This window comes from Artibeus jamaicensis, unplaced genomic scaffold (assembly GCF_021234435.1).
Source record: "Artibeus jamaicensis isolate MK-2021 breed Jamaican fruit bat unplaced genomic scaffold, CSHL_Jam_final scaffold_3307, whole genome shotgun sequence".
NCBI lineage: Eukaryota > Metazoa > Chordata > Mammalia > Chiroptera > Phyllostomidae > Artibeus > Artibeus jamaicensis.
Window position 1 is genome coordinate 6884280 of NW_026522040.1, and position 20926 is coordinate 6905205.

Consider the following 20926-nt stretch of genomic DNA (forward strand, 5'->3'; position numbering starts at 1 on the left):
ATGGAGGGGCCAAGAGTCAATGGGGTAACCAGAGTTCATCAGGCGGAAGTCAGGGGTGGTGCCTGTACAGAAGGAAATTGTAAAGCTGTAGAAAAAAGAAAGAGGAACCTCTCAACCTACTGACTTAGAACAGTCTCTAATATCAATTATTAAGTGCGAAAAGCAAAGTCAGGAGCAGTGTATATAATACATTCAGTTTTTTTAAAAGATATTAAAAATAAGAAATGGCATTTACACTTACTTGCATACCTAAACAAACTCTGAAAAGAAACAAAGAAAGGAGATTTGTTACACACTGGAGTGGGGTGAGAACTAAGCAGCAAGGAGAGAGACTTTTCACTGTTTTATTTTCTTCTGATTTTTTAAAACAGGGAGTATATTACTATTTTAAGCATTAAATTGAAGAAAATTATATCCTTATTATGGAATGCTATACAGCCATTTAAAATACTGTAGGAAAAAATAAGAAAGAACAAGTAAAACAGAACAAAAATAAAATAATGTAGAAAATGTAGGTACTGATTTGGAAGAAGTCCATGATATAGCAAGTGTAAAAGCAGACTGTAGATTTAGGTATGTAAAGTATCAGATAACCAGGAAATGGTTTCAATTTACTTTAAGTCCTTGGAAGGCATTTTAATCCCTTGGAATATATGAGGTGGCCTTTAGAAATAAAACCCACAAAGATTATGTAATAACACGTAAAGTTTTTACAATGTAAGTGGAAAATACTAAACAGCATATTCACAGTATGAAATATGTGTAAATATCAACAGAGATGAACCAAAGAAAATGTAAAGGTAAAGTCAGTTGCAACGATGTGGTAGGGTGTGTTGCAATTTCTAACTTCAAATTATATATTTAGTGTTATTATATGTCATCATAAGAAGAGTTAAAATATTTAAAAGATATTTCTGTAAAGCAAAAAAAGAGTCATATTATGGCTGGAGCTAACATTGGCAAGAAGATGTGTGAAGAAAGGAACAGCGACAGGAGAAGGGAAGGTGTGGATGAGTTAGAAGCTTTAGGAAGTAGAGCAGGGCAAGAGCCAGGAAGGGAGATGGTTCAGCAGCAACGACAGCCCAGGCGGGGTAGCTGGGGGCCTCGGCGATCCCAGTTAGCCAAGCCGGTGATTTCCTCAGAGCACGTGGTAGCCTGGAGAGCCCACTGTGAGAACAAGTGCTGGGAACTTCAAAGAGGCAAGTGATTCTGGGTTGGCATAGAGACGTCCACCTGCGGGATTCAGGGTTGAAAGAGAATTAACTGCTGGTGTGTGGGTCTAGGAGAGTTAGAGGGTGTGTCTACAAACCTGTTTAGTGTTTAACTTTTTTTTTGTATTTTAATTTCTTAAATTTCTTCTTAGTTTAAAAAAAATCCTCACCTGAGGATATGCTTATTGATGAGAGAGAGAGAGAGAGAGAGAGAGAGAGAGAGAGAGAGAGAGAGAGATCAGTATGAGAGAGAGACATTGATTGTTTGCCTCCTGTATGTGCCCTGACTAGGGATGGAACCTGCAACCTTTTGGTGTATGGGATGAGGCTCCAACCAGCTGAACCACCCAGCCAGGACTGTATTTTAATTTTTTATTGATCTATAACATACCTACAAAATGCCTCATTCTTGCCCTGGCTGGTGTGGCTCAGTACGTTGAGCATCGTCCTGTGAACCGACAGATTATGGGTTCAGTTCCCCTCAGGAACCATGCCCGGGTTGTGGGTTTAATCTCCAGTCAAGGTCAATGTGTCTCTCCCTCCTTCTCCCTCCGTTCCCCTCTCTCTAAAACAGGGGTGTCCAGCATTTTGGTGTCTTTGGGCCACACCAAAAGAAGAGTTGTCTTGGGCTGCACATTAAATACATTGCAACACGCGATTACAAAAACACTCATAACATTTTAAGTAAATTTACGATTTTGTGTTGGGCCGTATTCAGAGCCATCGTGGGCCTCATGCAACCCATGGGCCACAGGTTTGATATCCTGCAAATCAATAAAAGAAAAAATTTTTTTAAATGCATCATTCTCTTTTATCTATATGCTCTTTTTTCTACCTTTGGTATATGTTCTTTTAAAATCTGAGACCAATACAAAACCATCCAGAGTATACCATTTTATAAAAGAAAAACAGTTATATTTGTAAAAGTATAGAAGGAAATGCATCATAATATAAATAATGATTATCTCTGTACAGCAGAGTAGTAGATGCTTATTATTTCTTTTTCCTTAAATTTTCTTTAGTAAACATGTTTTACTTTTTATAGAGAAAAAATGTTTGGAATTCTTGTTTTCATTTTTGATTAGAAATGTGAAATCTGAAAACATCTACCAGGTCCAGCACAAATAATGCCCCTTTTTTATTACAAAATCATAGGCATGTAATTCTGTAACATAACAATATCACACTCAAGCACACCATGTGACATTTTAGAAGAAATGTTCAAATTAAAACTATAAATTTTTACACCCATATTATAATCCTACCAACCACATTTAGCCAGGCCTTAACTTTTGCTGGATCCTGTATATTCCCATTATCAAATTTTCACATTTTTCCATGTTTGCTTCATCCATTTTTAAGTTACAACATGGCAACATTCCATCCTAATTTGGCTTTCCTATTTAAAAACAATGACTTTTTTTTTACATAACTGCAATAACATTATAATTGATAATTTAACAATAATTCCCTAATATCATTTTGTACCCGGTTCAAACTCAAACTTTTCTAAATTACCCCAAAATATCTCTTACAGCTGGTTTGTTCAAACTGGGATTTAATAAAAAACCAGTCATTGCATTTGATGTTATGGGAGGTTCTTTTTAAGAAAACTGAGTTCGTTGGAACTTCATGAGCAATGAAAACATTTCATGAAGAAGGTGTCATTGAAACTGGTCTCCAAGGATACGTCAGAATTGACATGGGTAGAGAGGAGAGAAGGTCATTTCAGAAGCAGAGATCAAAGTGACATCAAAGTGAGGTCGAATAGAGACAGAAAGGTAGCAGATGTGCTTGGAGAGTGGTACTGAGCCCAGCTATTTGGATCAGAAGAAAGGAAATAATGAGGAATAAAATAAGCAAGTCCACTGGGGACAGATCGTGGAGGGCCCCGCCATCATTTCCAGTGCACTCTGTAAACTACCTGAGGACTGAAGCGTGGCCCAGATGTGAGTCACCACCTCTCAGTCCACAACGACTGCACGACAGTGGTGGCGCTTTATACACCTGTGTATCCCTGGCACCCAGCAGAACGTACCTTATGGGATGCTCAGAATGTTTTAATTGTCGCAAACAGGGCTGTGGAAGGATTTTTAGTTGGACACTAACAGGCCATAAATCTCTTTTGGGAAGATTTAGAAAATTGCTTGGCAACATCGGTGAGTAGAATAAAAGTTTAGAGAGGAGACCTGGCCGGCTGGTTGCAGCAATGAAGGCCTGTAGGTGGGGCTTGGCTAAACTAGATGAGGAAACAATAGAAGCAAACTCGAGGAGTCAGGACTGAGCTGAAGGTAGAGCTGAAGGTAGCCTAGTGACACGTGAAGCGGATGTGCCTGGGGAAGCGCCGAGAATGGGATTCCGAAAGACAAGGTCAGAAATGGTTCAGGGAGTCCAGTACTGGTCAAGGAGCTCTGTTATCACTCAACAAATGACCTCTGATCATCCCTGAATGCAACATGGAGGTTTTTAAAAATTGTATCTAGCCCTGGCTGGCATAGCTCAGTGGATTGAGTGCGGGCCTGTGAACCAAAGTATCACGGTTCGATTCCCAGTCAGGGCACATGCCTGGGTTGCAGGCCAGTTCCCAGCAGGGGACGCATGAAAGGCAACCATACATTGATGTTTCTCTCCCACTCTTTCTCCTTCCCTTCCCCTCTCTTGAAAAATAAATAATTAAATATATTTTAAAAAATTGTATCTACCTATGTTCTTTCATATAAGAAGAACTTTTAGTGCAGCAAGAAAGACAAAATTGGATAAGATTATCCAGAGCCTAAAAGGAATTAATAACTCAAGAAAGGAATATTCAATCAGAATGACATTGGATTGAGTTCATTGCAAATTTGTTAGACAATTTAAATATGATACTGAGTACAATTGCATACATAAAATGTGAATATGATTGGCAATTTTAGCAAATTTAGCTAAAATAAACTTAATAAAGCAGAAGATTTGCTGAAAATCACATAAGACATTGTGTGCATTTACTGAAGCTTGACAGGTTATCCCTCTTGCAGAAGGAGGTTGGACCTTCCTTGTATTCAGGTTAAGGATGGCAGGTGTGGAGATTGGCACAGAACTGCAAAAACCAAACCAAACCAAAAACTAGCTACATTTGCCTTGCTGCCCAGCTCATGACCCAAGTGTGTGTGGATTATTGGCAGCAGTTCCCAGATTTCCTCAGCACAGGGATCATCTGGGGAGTTTGTTAAACAGCAGATTTGCAGGCCTGGTCCCCTCCATTCTGATCCTTGTTTGGGAGGGCAGACTTGGGCAAACAAGCACATGGGAAATTCATATCCATAAACAAGCAGCAATTCTGTGTAATTCTAATGCAGATTATCTATGGACCACACTTCGAGAAACTTTTCTAAAGGACCTAATTAATATCTTTCCTTAGGTAAAAACATAACTGGTACAATTAAAAAATGAGTTGTAGTTTAAAATAGTTTTTCTTTCCCAATTTATTAGGACCATCTTCTGCTGGAAGTAATATAAAACACAACCAACAGTCTTAAGCAAGTAAGTTTTGTTTTGTTTCTTTAATCTGAGGCAACAAGAAGTCTGGGTGGGGGGTGGTGAATTGTCCAGGGCTGTGGGGGGACTGCCTTAGGGTGCATTCTTCATTTTCGTGGTCACAAGATGGGGGATGCCCATCAGTGTATCATCTCCACATTTCAGGTAGGGAATGAGGGAAGCAAAAGCGACAAGCCAGACACACTTGCTACTTTTACAAAGTGTTCACAGATGCTTTACCAGCAACTTCTAATATCTATTGGCCAGACCTTGGCCACATTGCTACCTTAACTACAAAAGGCCTGGGAAAGCAGTGTTACTAAATGTACTATGTTCCTGAAGAGGAGGATAAAGTAAGCTCTATAGTTAAAAAAGAAGGGGGGGAATGGATATGGGTAGAGAACTAGAACAATGTCTGTCACAAAGCGTTTGCCATGTGTCCAAGTGTCCATCAGAATATGTCTGCATGTATTTTTCTTAAGATCTTACTTATTTTTTAGAGAGAGGGGAAGGGAGGGAGAAAGAGAGGGAGAGAAACATCAATGTGTGGTTGCCTCTCATGTGGCCCCCCACTGGGGACCTGACCTGCAACCCAGGCATGTGCCCTGACTGGGAATTGAACAGGTGACCCTTTGGTTCGAAGCCTGCACTCAGTCCACTGAGCTACAACAGCCAGGCGGTATGTATTAATTCGGAGAGTTTTGTGTGAGCCTCATGTGTTAGTTAAAGTCAATGAACTGTTTGCAGATTCATTCAATATTTGTTTCCCGACAAAAGCATGTGAAGATAAATGAGCCACTATTACTGCCCGTGAGGAGCTGGCATTTTAGCTGGAGAATCAGACATGTAGGTAACTCTGATGGAACCTTTGGACCATCTACTCTGTCCTCAGTTACCCTGAAGCTCTGGGTGTCATCTATAGTGGCAGTGGCATCTATAGCGGCATTTTGTACGATGTGATCCTGCCCACCACCTATTGCCCTACCCAGGTACATTTTGACCTCTAACCTGGGTCAGTCAATTCCTTTTCTACCAAAACACAGAGATAGTCACTGGCTCTTTGGGTGGCTAAACCTTTAACACATAAACTTGGCAGCAAAGGGACAGCTGTGTTTTTGCCATGGCGACCAGAGAGTAAAAAGAATCGATAATTCAGTGAGTGAACTAGTCACCAAGACAAGAATAGGAGAGAGAGGGTTGGAGAGAGGAGTGTCTCCCCTTCTAGTTTATTCCCCAGGCTCAGTTGCTTACTTGCCCTAGGGTCCTGGGAGTTATTTTGTTATTCTTTTGATAGATTCCTATTAAGTTAGTTTAAGTTCATTTCTCTTTCAGCCAAATAATTCTTATGAATACAAGAGCAAACTATAGGAAGCAATAAATGTTATCATGGGTGTACGAGCAAAGTTCTGTTGGAAAAGGAGGAAAAGAGAACTCGATAATGCTAAAAGGGAAGCAGGGTGGAAAGAAAGGGTGAAGGGTGGCTAGAGGAAAGAGAGAGAAGTAGCATTTGGTCTGGTCCCGTCTAGAGGGATGAGGGGTTGAGGAGGGTTTTGCCAAACAGAGAAGCGGGACAGGCATGATGGTCTGGAGGTGTGCAAGTGCGTGATCAATGGGAAGCAGCGCATAGTGCGCGGGTGTGTGAAAGGAGAGGCGGAGGAGGCTGACGAGGGGACTGGCCCCAGAATGGTCCTAGGGTGAGAAGATAAGTCTGTCTGTCTTGTCATCGTGGTTCCACATGTGAAAGTGCAATGAACCCAGCACCCAGGGACAATGATCGTCACCTCGTGGCTTTTCTTACTTCATCACCATTCCCACTTGTTCCCCGCCACTAGTTTGTTTATTTATTTTTAAATTGAACCTTTATTGTATTTTTCCATTACCATTTAGTCCCCTTATATCCCCCGCCCCCTAAATCACCACACTGTCGCCCATGTCCATGGGTCCTTTTTCCTTTTTGCTCAATCCCTCCACCCACTAATCTCCCCCACCCCTTAGCTGTCAGCCTGCTGTCCATCTATGAGTCTGTCCCTATTTTCCTTGTTAGTTCAGGTTGTTCATTAGATTCCACATATGAGTGAAACCACATGGTATTTGTCTTTCTCTGCCTTATTTCACTCAACATACGCTCTCCAGGTCCATCCATACTGTTCCAAAGGGTAAAATTTTCTGCTTTTTTACAGCTGAGCCACTGGTTTATTTTTGAATAAATTTAAAACATCATATCATTTCAAAGATGAGGATATTTTTGAGTTATATATTTACTAGTTATTATTACATTCGTAACTTTATATTTAGACAGGATTTCAGGCATTTTTCTTACACTACAAATTGTCATTACATATGATAAAACTGATTAATTATTACAACTATTCTCACTATGTTAACTGCTATCAGTTATTACTCAATCTCTTTCTAGAACTCTGTGGGTTCAAAAAAGAAAAGCTTCGCTTTCAACACATGACTGCTTTGTTTTAATAGCTCTGGTCTCCTTTAATCATAATGACAGGTGCAGAGGTGACGAGGCTGTGTTTGAAGCCTGTGCTGACCATCTTGCCAATGATGACAGGAGAAGAAGGGCAACCACAAATGTGACCAAACCATGGCCTTTCCTAGTGCATTTGCATGTTATAGCTACACACTTAGAGCTGTAAAAACATTTATTATTGAAAATTCTACAGGAAAACTGTTGTTATGAGTCTGAATTCTCCAATTCCCAATTCCTTTTCTTTTCTCACTGAAACATCATTCTTTAGGAGGTAATGTCATAGCTTTTCTGAAGCAGCTGAGAAGGGAGTAAACTGTATGTTTTGTAGGAGAAGGGGCTGTGTCTTGCTCATTCCTGTACCCGTGCTTTGCTGACACATACTAGGTGTTCCAGAAATGCTGTCAAATGAATGAGAAGGTGAACTGCTCTGTTATAGCAGACTAGATTGAATTGTGATAACATTGACCTATGACTGTTAATTATGATAAGAAGATGTAGAAATACATACATTTTTGTTAGGTTATTTGGATAAAGAAATATTTTTGCAGAAAATAGAGTGATGTGACAAAATAACATCTGTAATAAACATTTAAATGAGAAATTGACAAATGCTACTCATTACCCAAGTCCACCCCTTGTGTACATGGCATCTGTGTATGCCGTTTTGGTTGGCCAGATGGCATGTGTAATAACCATCTAAAAGAAAGGTTGGCAAGTGCTACTCATCAGCACACTCCACCCCTTTTGTACTTGGCATTGATAGGAACTTTTTTTGGTTCTCTAACTTCTAGATAATGACAAAAGCAAAATCGTTCTTCCACCTAACAGAACACAACTATTCCTTGTACAGCAGAAAATGTACCCTATCTCCTAAAGGGATACAAAGTCTATCTACCTTTTCTACCTGATTCATATACTCCCTACTCCCCTTTCATATTCTGTACCTTAAATACTGAGATATAAGGTTAAATACTATTAGCATACTGTATGTTAGGGAGTAGAAGAATGGGAGAGGGAAAGGGAAAATAAATTGGCTAATTATATATACAAGTACGGTCATATCAAAATAAGAAAGGATACTCATAACGATTGCACTTTGTTTCTGCAGTGGGTCACATGGTTGCGATAGTTTTTTAGCTCCTTTTTCCACTACGGCATTCCTTTGCTCTCAGCAAGTACTTCAGCTGGTTGTGGTCTAGGGAGATTCAAACCTTTGTTCCTGAAGCATTCCTGAAGCATAACCCTTATAGTTCTGCCTATAAGGGTTATGGTAGTTTTTCACTGACTTTTATCACAGTCATGTGTAATTCTGTGTGTCTAAGGGATGCCTTCAGAAGACCACCTGCGTCTCAGACATCCTCCTCCTTACCTCTGTTGTATAGCAGCATCTCCATTTCTCCTTATTAGTCAGGATCAATCATCGCGGCTAGTACAGGAATCCCTTTCTTTGCAGACTAATTCACTGGCTATGGCCACTTTGTTCATAAGCTCACTGGGGAAGAACAGGGATGGCTGGAGAAAGAAGCTGACTAACCACGATAGGACAGGTCTTCTCATTCACTTGATTATTAACATTTGCCTCTACTGAGGTCGCTCTTCATAAGCATTCATGTTAAACACAAATATCTTTTCCTCTGTGACCATTCATATACCTCCAACCACACAACATTTCCCCTGACCTCCTTTGCACCAGTTTGCCGATCAGATCACTTTCATGTCCCTGACCATCCAGCCAAATCATTAGCCTCTATCCATGAGTTAGTCAATATATGTACCTCTGATCATCTCTCTCTTCAGGTACAACGAGCAACCAGGTACACTGCTTGAAGTTCTGCTCACGGGGAGGAAGTCCTTTCGCACTTTCCTGAGGCCGCCCTGGAGTGAGCTACACTGCTGCAGCCAGCCACTTTGGACTGGGGCTAGCCTATCATAAAAGACCATTTTTTAACTAACCCTAAATTTTTTTTTATTCTTCAGTCAGCTGGTCACAGAGAACTTCCCATGAAGCCATAGAAGCTGGCGGAGGCGGAGGCAATGTGGTAAGAGTATGGGCGTAGGGATCAGTGCTACTTGCTCATTTAAGTTACGTGTATCTTCAGTATGTGCTTGAGCTCAGCCTCCCAGTCTTGCATACGCCACTTCTAGTTGCTGATAGACTGCTGCTCTGTGTGCCTAACCTAACGGTTTGGTGGATGGACAGCTCAGGACAGATCACGTGGCTCATGATCAAGCACACAAACTTCACTATGGCCCAGTAGCAAGTCAAAGCTAGTTTTCCAAAGGAGGGTAGTTATCTGCAGAGGCTACACAGCTTTGCTCCAGAATCCTTCAGCTCTAAGCTGTGATCTGCCAAAGGCTTCACACATCTTCATCTTCCACAGACCCTTGGAACACCATCATATTTGCTCAGCCTTACGACAAGTAGCAGAGCAGCTTGCACGGTGGCCTGGATTTATTGCAGATCCTTCTCTGGTCCTGAGCCCCACTCAAAACTGGCAGCATTTTGTGTCACTCAATATATGGGCCAGAGTAGCCCTCTGAAATAAGGTATATGTTGCCGCCACCAGCTGAAGAGGTTAATTGGCATTGTGCCCCTTTTTAGAGATAGGAGGGACGAGGTAGAACGACCTTATCCTGAAAGGGTTATCTCCAATGCTCTAGACCACTGGAGCCCTAAGACTCCTACTGAGGTGGAAGCCTTCTGCAATTTTGTGGGGTTTATTTCCAACCCTAAGGTATATACAAATAGTACCAACGTGTCTATATATTTTCTACTTCCTGCTCATTGGGTGCAATTGACACGATATCACCAATGCAATGGACCAACATGATGTTCTATGGAATGAAAAGGTGGTCAAGACCCCTGCAGACTGAGTCACGGCATAGTGCTGGAGACCTGACATAATCCTGAGGTAGAATAATGAGGATGTTTACTGGGCTGACAGCACACTGCTTCTTGTGGCCTTTACTAACAGGTATGGAGGAAAAGCACTCACCAGGTCAAAAACTGTCTAGCAGGTGCCATGGAAGAGAGTGATTTGCTTAAGCAAAGAAACCACAGCCAGAAGAGCAGCTACTGTGAAAGTTACCATGTGATTAAGTTTAATTTAAACTGCTTTCATTTTCCAAGATTCACTTCTCTTGATGGGTCAAATAAGTTGAATGGGGATGTATTAGGGAACCATCACCCCTGAATTGCTCAAGTCTTTGTTAATGACCCTGATCTCAGGAACGTGGTATTACTTTCAGTCTGCTATATTGGTAGTTAGACACAGCTTCTACCTGGCTTTCCTACTGTGATAGCTCTCACTCCATGAATGAAGAAACCACTGCAGGGATCCTGCTGATGGCTGAGTGTCCCTGTGCCAATGATGCATGACAGAACTGCGACAATAACCAGGGGGTGCTTGTGGAAACCCAATGGGCCCACTGTGAGGTAAACCTGAGGTGGAACGCCAGTGGTCACCTGATGAACACAAACCACTACCCAGTGAGAAGCCCACAGTGGCATTCTGGGTGTTCAGTTACTGTCAGTTCAAAGCCGGTGTCCAATTTACCCAAATGTCTATTTCTCCTTCCCAAGGCACAGTCATCCAGGAAAATGGCTGCAGCTCCTATTAGAGGTGGCTTCATTAATTAATTAGAAGAGGAGTTACAGGGTAAAATTTTGACCATGTGGCAGGTTCCTTCTTCAAGGGGACTTGGGTTCCCTTTCAGGCAGGGGGGCTCTGGATTTGTGAATTTGTTCCAGTCTGGAAATTGGTTGATATAAATTAGTAAAATAGTGCAATTTTTCAGTATGTGTCTTACCTCTTTACAGGCTACCCTTGGTACCTCTTTCTGTGGGTCACACTGTAACTCAAATCTTCCAGGTCTGGGAGCAATGAGAAGTAGTAGGGATGGGTCCTTAGATCCAGTGATACCTCGCAAGGGAAAGGCCATTATGAGTTCTTTAGACAGGGAAGGACTGCTGCAAATTCTTAATGGAATGACATGGAAAAACAAGTAAAAATACTGAGGTATAATTAAATTTTGCCTTTCACATATGATGTGGACTCTGTCCAGCAGAGTCCATATGTTGTGGATGAGATGACCAAATTCACACAGACTGCAGAAGTCCTGTGAAGAAGAAGGGACGACATGGCCACTCTCTGAGTGAGAGAGTATCCTGACCCCTGCCTGAACAGGCTTTTATTGCTTTTCTGGGAGCATTACCTCAAGGAAGATCTTCGTTCATCCTTGTCAGGCAGTAAGGATCAAACAATGTATTTGTGATAGGATACTGTTCTCTGTGGTACTTTTTGTTGGTACTCAACTCATCATGACTTGGAATACTTCTTTCCAGCCCCTTCTTGCCTTTAAGGTCTCTTTTGAGAAATCAGCTGACAGTCTGATGAGAGATCCTTTGTAGATGACTGTCCCCTTATCTCTTGCTGCTTCTAGGATTCTCTCCTTTTTAATCTTGGCATTAATGATGTGCCTTGGTGTGTTCCTTCTTGGGTCCAACTTCTTTGGGACTCTCTGAGCTTTCTGGAGTTCCTGGAAGTTTGTTTCCTTTGCCAGATTGGGGAAGTTCTCCTTTATTATTTATTCAAATAAGTTTGCCACTTGTTCATGAAATCCAAAGACCTACAACCAAGATTGCTCTATCCAGCAAAGCTTTCATTTAGAATGGAAGGGCAGATAAAGTGCTTCTCAGATAAGATCAAATTCAAGGAGTTCATTATCATCAAGCCCCTATTATGTGAAATGTTAAAGGGACTTATCTAAGAAAAAGAAAACAAAAAAATATGAACAGTGAAAGGACAGCAAACTCACAGTTATTAACAACCGCACCTAAATCAAAAGCAAACTAAGAGGACAGCTAGATCAGGAGCAGAAACATAGAAATGAAGATCACATGGAGGGTTACCTATAGGGGAGTGGGAGAAGGAGAAGGTACAGAAACTAAGTAGCAAAGACAGTAGGTAGAAAATAGACAGGGAGGAGGGCAAGAATAGTAGGGGAAATATAAAATCTAAAGAATTTGAGACACGTGGTCATAAACTAAAGGGGGGGCAATGGTGAGGGAGGGAGTGTGCAGGGTGGAGGGGAATGAAGGGGGGAATAGAACAACTGTAATGGCATAATCAATAAAATATATTAAAAAAATAAAATTTAAAAAAAGTTTTCCACTTGTTGCTGTTCCTCTTCCCCTTCTGGTACCCCTATAATTCGGATGTTGGAACGTTTAAAGATGTCCTGAAGGTTCCTAAGCCTCTCCTCATGTTTTTGAATTCTCATTTCTTCATATTTTTCTGTTTGGTCATTTTTTTCTTCCTTCTGGTCCACTCCACTGATTTGAGTCCCAGTTTTCTTTCCATCACTATTGGTTTCCTGTGCATTTCCCTTCATTTCAATTAGTTTAGCCTTCATTTGTTCCTCTACTTTGTGACTAAAATCAACCAGTTCTGTGAGCATCCTGATCACCAGTGTTTTAAACTGTGTATCTGATAGGTTGGCTATTTCTTTGTCACTTAGAGTTATTGGCTCTGGGGCTTTGAGTTCTTCTTGAGCCATAATGTTTTGGTCTGTTTGTGCCTGTTATGTATGACGGGCAGAGCCCTAGGTGTTCACCAGGGCGGGGCAACCCAGTCACTGGGTTGTGACACTGTATGTGGGGGCGGGGTCAAAGAGGGGCAATAGCGCTACCCTCAGCTGCTTCCTGCTTCCTGGGACCTGTGTGGTCTGTCTCTCTGCTCAATCCTTTGCCTGGTTTATTTGCATGCAAATATGTGACCGGGGTCAGCCTGCCACCTTGAGCCCTCACTGGGTCTGCCCCACAGCCTGGGATCTGACAACCGCAGCCTATGTGCCTGGGTCGGTCTGGCTGAGTTTTCCTGCACAACCCTGCTTTGCTGGCTCTGTCCCTCTTACCGGTCTGGCTGAACGGTTAGTTGTTGTCGAACTTCCATATAGTTCAATTTTTTGTGTTTTGGTTGCATTTTTGTTACTAAAACTGTGTTGTCTTTAAACTTGGTTGTGCAAGGAGGCACAGTGTTTCCACCTACTCCTCCATCTTGGCTGGAAGTCAAAATCTTTTTTTTTTAAAGAAGAGAAATAGTACTTGAAACTGCTATATTATTAGAACACACATTCATTATTAAAAAATATAGCCCTGGCTGGTGTAGCTCAGTGGATTGAGCATGGGCCTGTGAACCAAAGGATCGTGGTTCGATTCCCAATCAGTGCACATGCCTGGGTTGCAGGCCAGTTCCCAGCAGGGGACACACGAGAGGCAACCGTACATTGATATTTCTCTCCCTCTCTCTTTCCCTTCCCCTCTAAAGATAAATAAAATCAACACCAATCCAAAGGAACCTATGCACCCCAATGTGCATAGCAGCACAATTTACAATAGCCAAGAGCTGGAAACAACCTAGGTGCCCGTCAGTAAATGAATAGATCAAAAAATTATGCTACATTTACACAATGGAATTCTATGCAGCAGAAAGAAGGAGCTCCTACCCTTTGCAACAGCATGGATGGAGCTGGAAAGTATTATGTTGAGTGAAATAAGTCAGGTGTTGAAAGACAAATACCATATGATCTCACCTTTAACAGGAAGCTAAACAACGAAACAAATAAGCAAGCAAAATAAAAACAAAGACACTGAAATAGAGAACAGGGGGAAAGTGACCAGAGGGGAGAGGGGAGGGAATTTCAGGGGGAAAAGGGGAAGTATTTACAGGAAAAAGGGAACTAATATAAAGGACACATGGACAACAACTAAGGGGGGTGGAAATGGGAGGGAGGTGGGGAGCACTGGGGGGGTGGGCTGGGATTGGAGTAAAAAACAGAAAACTGTACTTAAACAATAATTAAATAAATTTTTTAAAATTAAAAAAATAAATAAAATCTAAAAAATACATAAATAAAATTATTTTAAAAATGTATAAACAACAAAGAAAAGAAAAATCACCTGTAAGCCCTTCTAGAGTTTTCTCTGGGCACATGCATGCACAGACACAAACACACTTTTTTCCCTCAGAAATAAGACTGTATTTAGTGTTTTCCAGAGACTGAGACAACAACTTGGGGACTAAAGAACCAGGGAGAGAATTCTGTAATTGCCTTTTGAATTGTTCCCTGTTCATCCTCCTCGTTTTATTTATGTACCATTAATTCTTAGTGAGTGTTAAAATGCTTTGTACGTGTCCACGTGGTGTGGAATTCACTCTGACTGCCAGAGTGTGTTTTGACTAGTAGTTTAAAAGAGAGGTCGAGTCTGAAAGCCAAGGGAAAAGGAAAAATAAAGTGATCTTAAAGCAATCTTGAAATGATGTTAAGAAGCAGTAAAAGCAAAGAAGCCATTCATAAAAATTTGGCTAAATTTTGAAAAATGGTCAGATTGGCCTTGTTTGCCTCGGACTGAGGGGGTCCCCGGGATATGGACTTACAGTGTGGAAACCAGACAGCTGAGGGGCAAACTGAGGTATCCGGTCATCCTGGACAGAGCGCTGGGCATTGCAGAATTTGTGCTACGTACCTTGTTCCAGCCTAACTGGCTTCTGAAACCCGTTCTGTCCCTGAGGGTTTGGAATAACGAACTGTGGACTTGGCTGTGCATAGACTTGTATCTCTGACACAAGCCATAGGTCAAACTGGAGGGCAGGGACGGAAGGGAAAGTTTTCACTGCACATCCTTTACATCTTTTGACCGTGAACTATGTACACGTATTACCTACACAAAATAATAAATACAGTAAATTATTGAAAAAGACTGGTCAGCATTAATTCAGGGCCTCTATGTATCTGCTACAGTTAGGCTCTCTTTTTTTACAGTTAGGCTTACTCTTTTTTTGGCAGTGTCTATATTTTTTTTTGACACGTATCACTTTACCCTCCAGGAGCAGCAAGAAAGCGGGTAGGCAGACCACGCTCTTCAGAGACGTGCTACTTTAAGAGTCTCCAGTGTGGGGATGTTGGACCAGACAGAGGTTCAGCCTGAGGAGAGGACTTAACCAGACAGAGGAAAATGATATTTGTAACAGTCACTGTTCTAAGTACAGGGTGTCTAGAAGTTAGGAAGATAGGATAAACTGATTTTTAAATCACATGTTATTTAGCATTTTAAATAATATGTTCTGTTTCTTTTTAAATCTCAAGATACCTTTTCAGTGAAATATCTCTAAATTTGAAGCCACAGATATGTATGTTAATGTGGGGGAAAGTTTATTTAATATATACTATAAACAGGAGGTATATATAATTTTTCAAATACCTAGAAATTATATACATAATTATTTCTATACTTCCATACTTTTTAAGGTACTCTGTAGTGTGTTTATTGTACTTCTTACAGATAAAAATGGCTTCATTGCTTTAAATTGGGGTTGTCCAAAGGTTAAAGAAAAAAATGCCGATGATATTCTTTGAAAAACTAACATACTGTTTGTTCTGTGTTTCTCGACTGTTCACACACCTGTGCTTTCTATGTATGAGCTCATTTAATTATTTCAGTGATGACATGAGGCCCTGTTATCCTTACTTCACAAATGAGGAAACTTAGGCAAAGAGAGGATGCTTAATTTGTTCGTGGTTATTCAGGCAGACACAGCATCCGGCTTTAAACCCAGACAGACCGGCTCTTGACCTGTGCTCATAACAACTGAGCCTACTGCCTCCTGCAGAAACTGTGTCTGAAGTAGGTACTTGAAACTGACTCCACGTGGGATGCAGAGTTTGATCCTGCAGAAGGCAAAGGAAGCTGCTAGTAAATGTGCAATATTTCCAGGTTGCACTGACGTCTTCATAGAGCTCACTTATGATTACAAAGTACATTGCCAATGAAAAAATGGCAAAAAACTGATATTCTAATATTTGCATAATCCCCCTCTTTAGTCTCCATTTCTAACTCCTGCCGTTTTCTGCAGCAGTTATAAGCAATGCATTCTAACTCTACCGGGTGAAAAGGTAATGTTCTGCTTAGGAAAAGTCTTGAAAACAGCCTGGCTGATGAGGCTCAATGGGTTGAGCACTGGCTTGCAAACCAAAGGGTTGTCCATTTGATTCCCAGTCCGGGTACATGCCTGGGTTGAAGGCCAGGTCAAGTGGTCGATGTATCTCTTGTACATCGACGTTTCTCTCCCTCACTTTCTCCCTCCCTTCCCATCTTTCTAAAAATAAATAAATAAAATCTTTTAAAAAATGTCCTGCAAAACAGAAAAAATTTCAACACAAACCTGAACAGCGGTTTGCACACTAGACTTTTTAGATAATAAGGGAGTTTTCTTTGTCCCATAGTGTCTTGAACATTTGGAATTCGAGTGCCTTTAGTTTTGACTTCCCCTCTCCAATTTAGCCAGTTTCCATCGCTGCTAATTACATATTCAGCCAGTTTCAAACACTGCATTACCTCTCTGGCCCTAGTAAACGTTTTAAGATTATAGTCTCAGTGCTAAAACTATACCTCACTAAAAAAAGAGTAGGACACACAGAGAATACAGTAAAATTTGTGCCACTGGAGTGATGGAGCCAATGAGAGGCCAGTGAAGAAAGATTCAAAGTAACCAGGGGCACGTCATTAATTGGGGTGAGACCAGTGAGAGATAATGAGGTCTACAGGACAGGAACATATTATAGGGGAATCTAAAAATTCTTCATGTTGTAGGAACAGTAAAAAGATGGTCCCAAGTCGCTATCAGTGGCCAACAGTTCACCCCAGCAGGAGGACACCATACCCGCTGAAAGGTATGTTCTTACATGTTAATAGACCGGTAGGCCCATTAAGTTGCTCACTGCTTTGGGACATATAGCTCTTAACAAGCTCATGCCACTTGGCTATAAGCCACCTGTGGTCCCGGAGGCTAAATACAGGGCCTGGCAGACGTAACGCCTGCTCAAGTGTGGCTGGTAGGGTAAATAATATGGGTGTAATAACTTAGAGTTTTAATTTGAAAATCTCACCTAAAATGTCACATGGTGTGCTTGAGTGTGATATTGTTATGTTACAGAGTTACATGCTTATGATTTTATAATAAGGAATTTTGTAATAAAAAGGGGCATTATTTGTACCAGATTCTGGACAGGAAGCCCCCATCCCCATAAGGAGATTCACCATAAGATTCCTTAATAAGCTCTGTGCTTATTCTGGAGCTGTCGGCTTCTTTAGGTCTCTTGGCCCCGTCCTGCTTTGGAGGTTGATTCCAGCACAGCTCAGGAAAATTTCCCGACAACTGTGATTATTAACAACGTTCACCTTGTCTTAGGAGTCCACCCGCGTGCAAAATCACTGCGATGCAGCCAGATCTAGGTCGCCTGTTTTTACAGCCTAGCCTTTGACTCCTGTGCCTCTGATAATTGCCTGATGACCTCCTTTCAGCAGCTCCAGCAGAGAACAGCGCAGTGCGGTTCTTTAAAAGGTGGATCCCAAAGGCAGGTTATATGGACAGCTAACCGCAGTTAACTGCAGCAACCACAGTTAGCCTGGGCGGTCCTGAGGCAGATGACCCACCCGTATGCCGTGGGCAGCTTTTCCTGCAGTGCTAGACTCCAGAAAGAACCCACCACCAGTTCCTTACTGAGGTGGGAAATAACCCCAAGAAATTTGGCTCTATACTCTGGGACAACCCAGCAGTGAGTCAGCTTTCTGGAGAAAACCCTCCTTCCCACGATCTCTGATTCATCATCTCCACCAGGCCCCGCCCCCACAGCAGTAAGGCCTATGGGTTTCTTTCAAGTGCATAATAATACCTTATATTTGCAAAGCACTGGCATGCTGTACCTCTGTCAAAGTGCTTGTGCATTCGTTATCTCATTAGGAAACCAGATTTGCTATTTTTTTCCTTCAGATTCACTAAAAAAGAAAAGCCTCAAATCCAGTGGAGAAATTTTTTATGTGGCTTTCAATGAGGCTTGAGACGCGAAAAATCAGAATTCAATCCAAGAGCAAATCTTTCCTAGAGCCACAAATATAATCCTCTATCTTATGCCAAAAATAATAAGGGGGCAGAGGCTCTATTCTAGAGGAAAGAACACTGACTGAGAGGCGAAACCTGGGTTCTAGTTCCAAATCTGCAACTAAGTAGCTGTGTGCCTTGGACAAGCCCCTTAATCTCTCCCTGCTTCATTTTCTTCCTTTGTGAAATGGTCCCACTGAGGCTCCCTGGGGAGGTTGGCCTTGATACTTTCTGAAGGCGTTTAAAGCTCTGAGGGTTTATGGCTTGGGGAATTGTAGAGCCAGAAGGGACTAATTTATAAGCAAGTTGGCACATTTTAATAAGCCCAACTGCCGCTATAAGGGGGTGTGCAGAGGAGAGCCCCTATCCAGCCCCTAGCCTGGAGCCAAAGCAGAGGAGAACACAGAGCTGAGCAGGCTGGTCTCCAAAGACTCCTAGCCCCTCCCTCAGGACCACTTCTAAGGAGGTGGTTGGTTGGTGGTGGTTAGTTGGTTAAATGAACAGGGAGTGCCTGACCACTGGCAAAGTGCTGGCCTCTTGAAACATCAGGAAACCCTGTGGCCTGTGAGACCACAGATGTCAGATTCATTCTTACAACAGAAGGAAGTGGAACCTGGTATTTTCCTGGGGACGTGGCCTGCGTAGGGCTTGGCCGGCCAGGGTAGTAGGCCCTCCTTAGCAAACAGAGACCGGCCCAAGGATTTTTCTGGCTGAGTTCAACCTCCACATTACAGCCCTTTCCTCCAGCAAGCATCCCTCACCCCCGAAGCTCCTTCTGTGTGACTATATCCTCCAGTATATCCCGGTTCTTCCTTCCACTTCCGATGACAGCGTTGAGAAATTAGGGTGTCAGTGGTTTACCTTGTCTCACTACAGCCTGAATTATGTAAAGGTCGAGAGCAAGAATTCTGATACGTATGTCGGACTATCTCTTAATTTACTTGGCACGGCCTTGGCTCTGAGCGTTCCTTCAACCTGTCGCCTTCCCATCACACATACACAAACACACACACACAGCAAAACAACCAAATACCACCGCCACTAACAACAAAACCCCGCATGCTTATCCTCTTAGGATAATTTTCTTTGTTCCTAAACCAATTCACGCTAAAGTACTGATAGCTGCTAAGGTTTCTTTCTTCTTCTTCATTTATTTATTTATTTATTTTCAGAGAGAGGGGAAAGGAAGGAGAAAGAGAGGGAGAGAAACATCAGTGCGTGGTTGCCTCTTGGGTGCCCCCTACTGGGGGCCCGGCCCACAACCCAGGCATGTGCCCTGACTGGGAATTGAACCAGCTACCCTTTAGTTCACAGGCTGGTGCTCAATCCACTGAGCCACACCAGCCAGGGCTAAGGTTTAATTCTTACCCATCCCGCCACCACTGCTCCAAATATATATTTGTATTTTAACTAGGACATTGGATCCAGTTTGGCAGAAACACTCCCATTAAGGAACAACGTCAGATCTGTGATGGGAGATATTTTTGTCCTTAGGAAAGGACCTTTCTGGTTTCTCTAATGACCGAGAGGAGGCTGGGTCTGGTGAGGTCAGAGCCATGAGAGAGCAGCCTGGCCAATCAGGCCTCCTTCTGCACCAGCAGTCCAATTCTATGCAGAACCAGACCTGCTATTTTAACACGCAGAACAAAATCTGCCACATTGCATTTGCCAGCTTCCTTGCATTTCAAAGGTTACTTTGTTGTTTCCGGGATCTTGTGTTTTCCTCCTCAAATCCTGGCCCAGCCTCAGAAGCTCCTGGCTCTCTTTACTGGTTGTACTGCCTGACGCTGGAATGCGGAATCTTGGCACCTTCTGAGAACTCCTCCCATTCGCCTGCCCTGCACCCCTCCACACACCATTCCTATGCCCCTTGTAGATCGCCACTCCCTAACCCTTGGCTTCAAGGCCTCATGGCCTATGCTTCAAAGAGGACCAGAGAAAAAGACCACAATTCCCATTCAGTGAAGTCAAATTGAATTAATACCGGGAGACCTGCTGAGTCTCTGGAGCTTCCAGACCTACGTTACAAAGGGGCAACTTTGTATTCCAGTAGTTTGCCCACTGAATTTTGAGTCCAGACCAGTTCTCTCTGCCACTCGCCTCGTTCCGCCTGACTGCCCACAACATGGGTGAGAATGTCCCCGTGAACAGGAACCAGCTCCCTCAACTTGGAGGTCTGTTTCACTTTTTGAAGGGAAGGGTTAGACGAATCAGACAGCTCTGGGACAGCCTTTGGAACCAGATGCTCTGCTTTTTGCTGGTCTTTACGAGTGTTCACATGCAAGCATAGGCAAACTATGAAGGAATTGGCACTAATGTGTAAAATACGGTGGCCAGCCTAAAGTAATAATGTGAATAAACAACTATCAGGAAGGTTTAAAGTGTCTCTCAAGTTTGCAGTTCTAAAATAACACAGAAAGTTTCACTGGAAAACCAATGCCCCCCCCCCCCATCAGCATAGCATCCCTCCCTTTCTCCCGCATCCTGGGGCTGAGTGTTGGAGCGGGAGAGGGGGGGAGAGCCACTCTTTTCCGGTCCCTGATTCCTCCTGCCTGGCTTTGCTGGCCCAAGCCTCAAGTCATGGTTGGCGATGTGGTCACTCTAGTCATCCTGTACCCTGTCATCTTGCCCTTTCCGCTTCCTCCTGTTGATTTGGTGGATGACGCAGCAAAAACCATGGTGAGCCCTGGAGAGCAGAGAAACACCAGAACTCTCAGGTAGGTCCCAATGTAGAGATTGGCGATTAAGGCTCATTAATGATTAATGATCCAGAG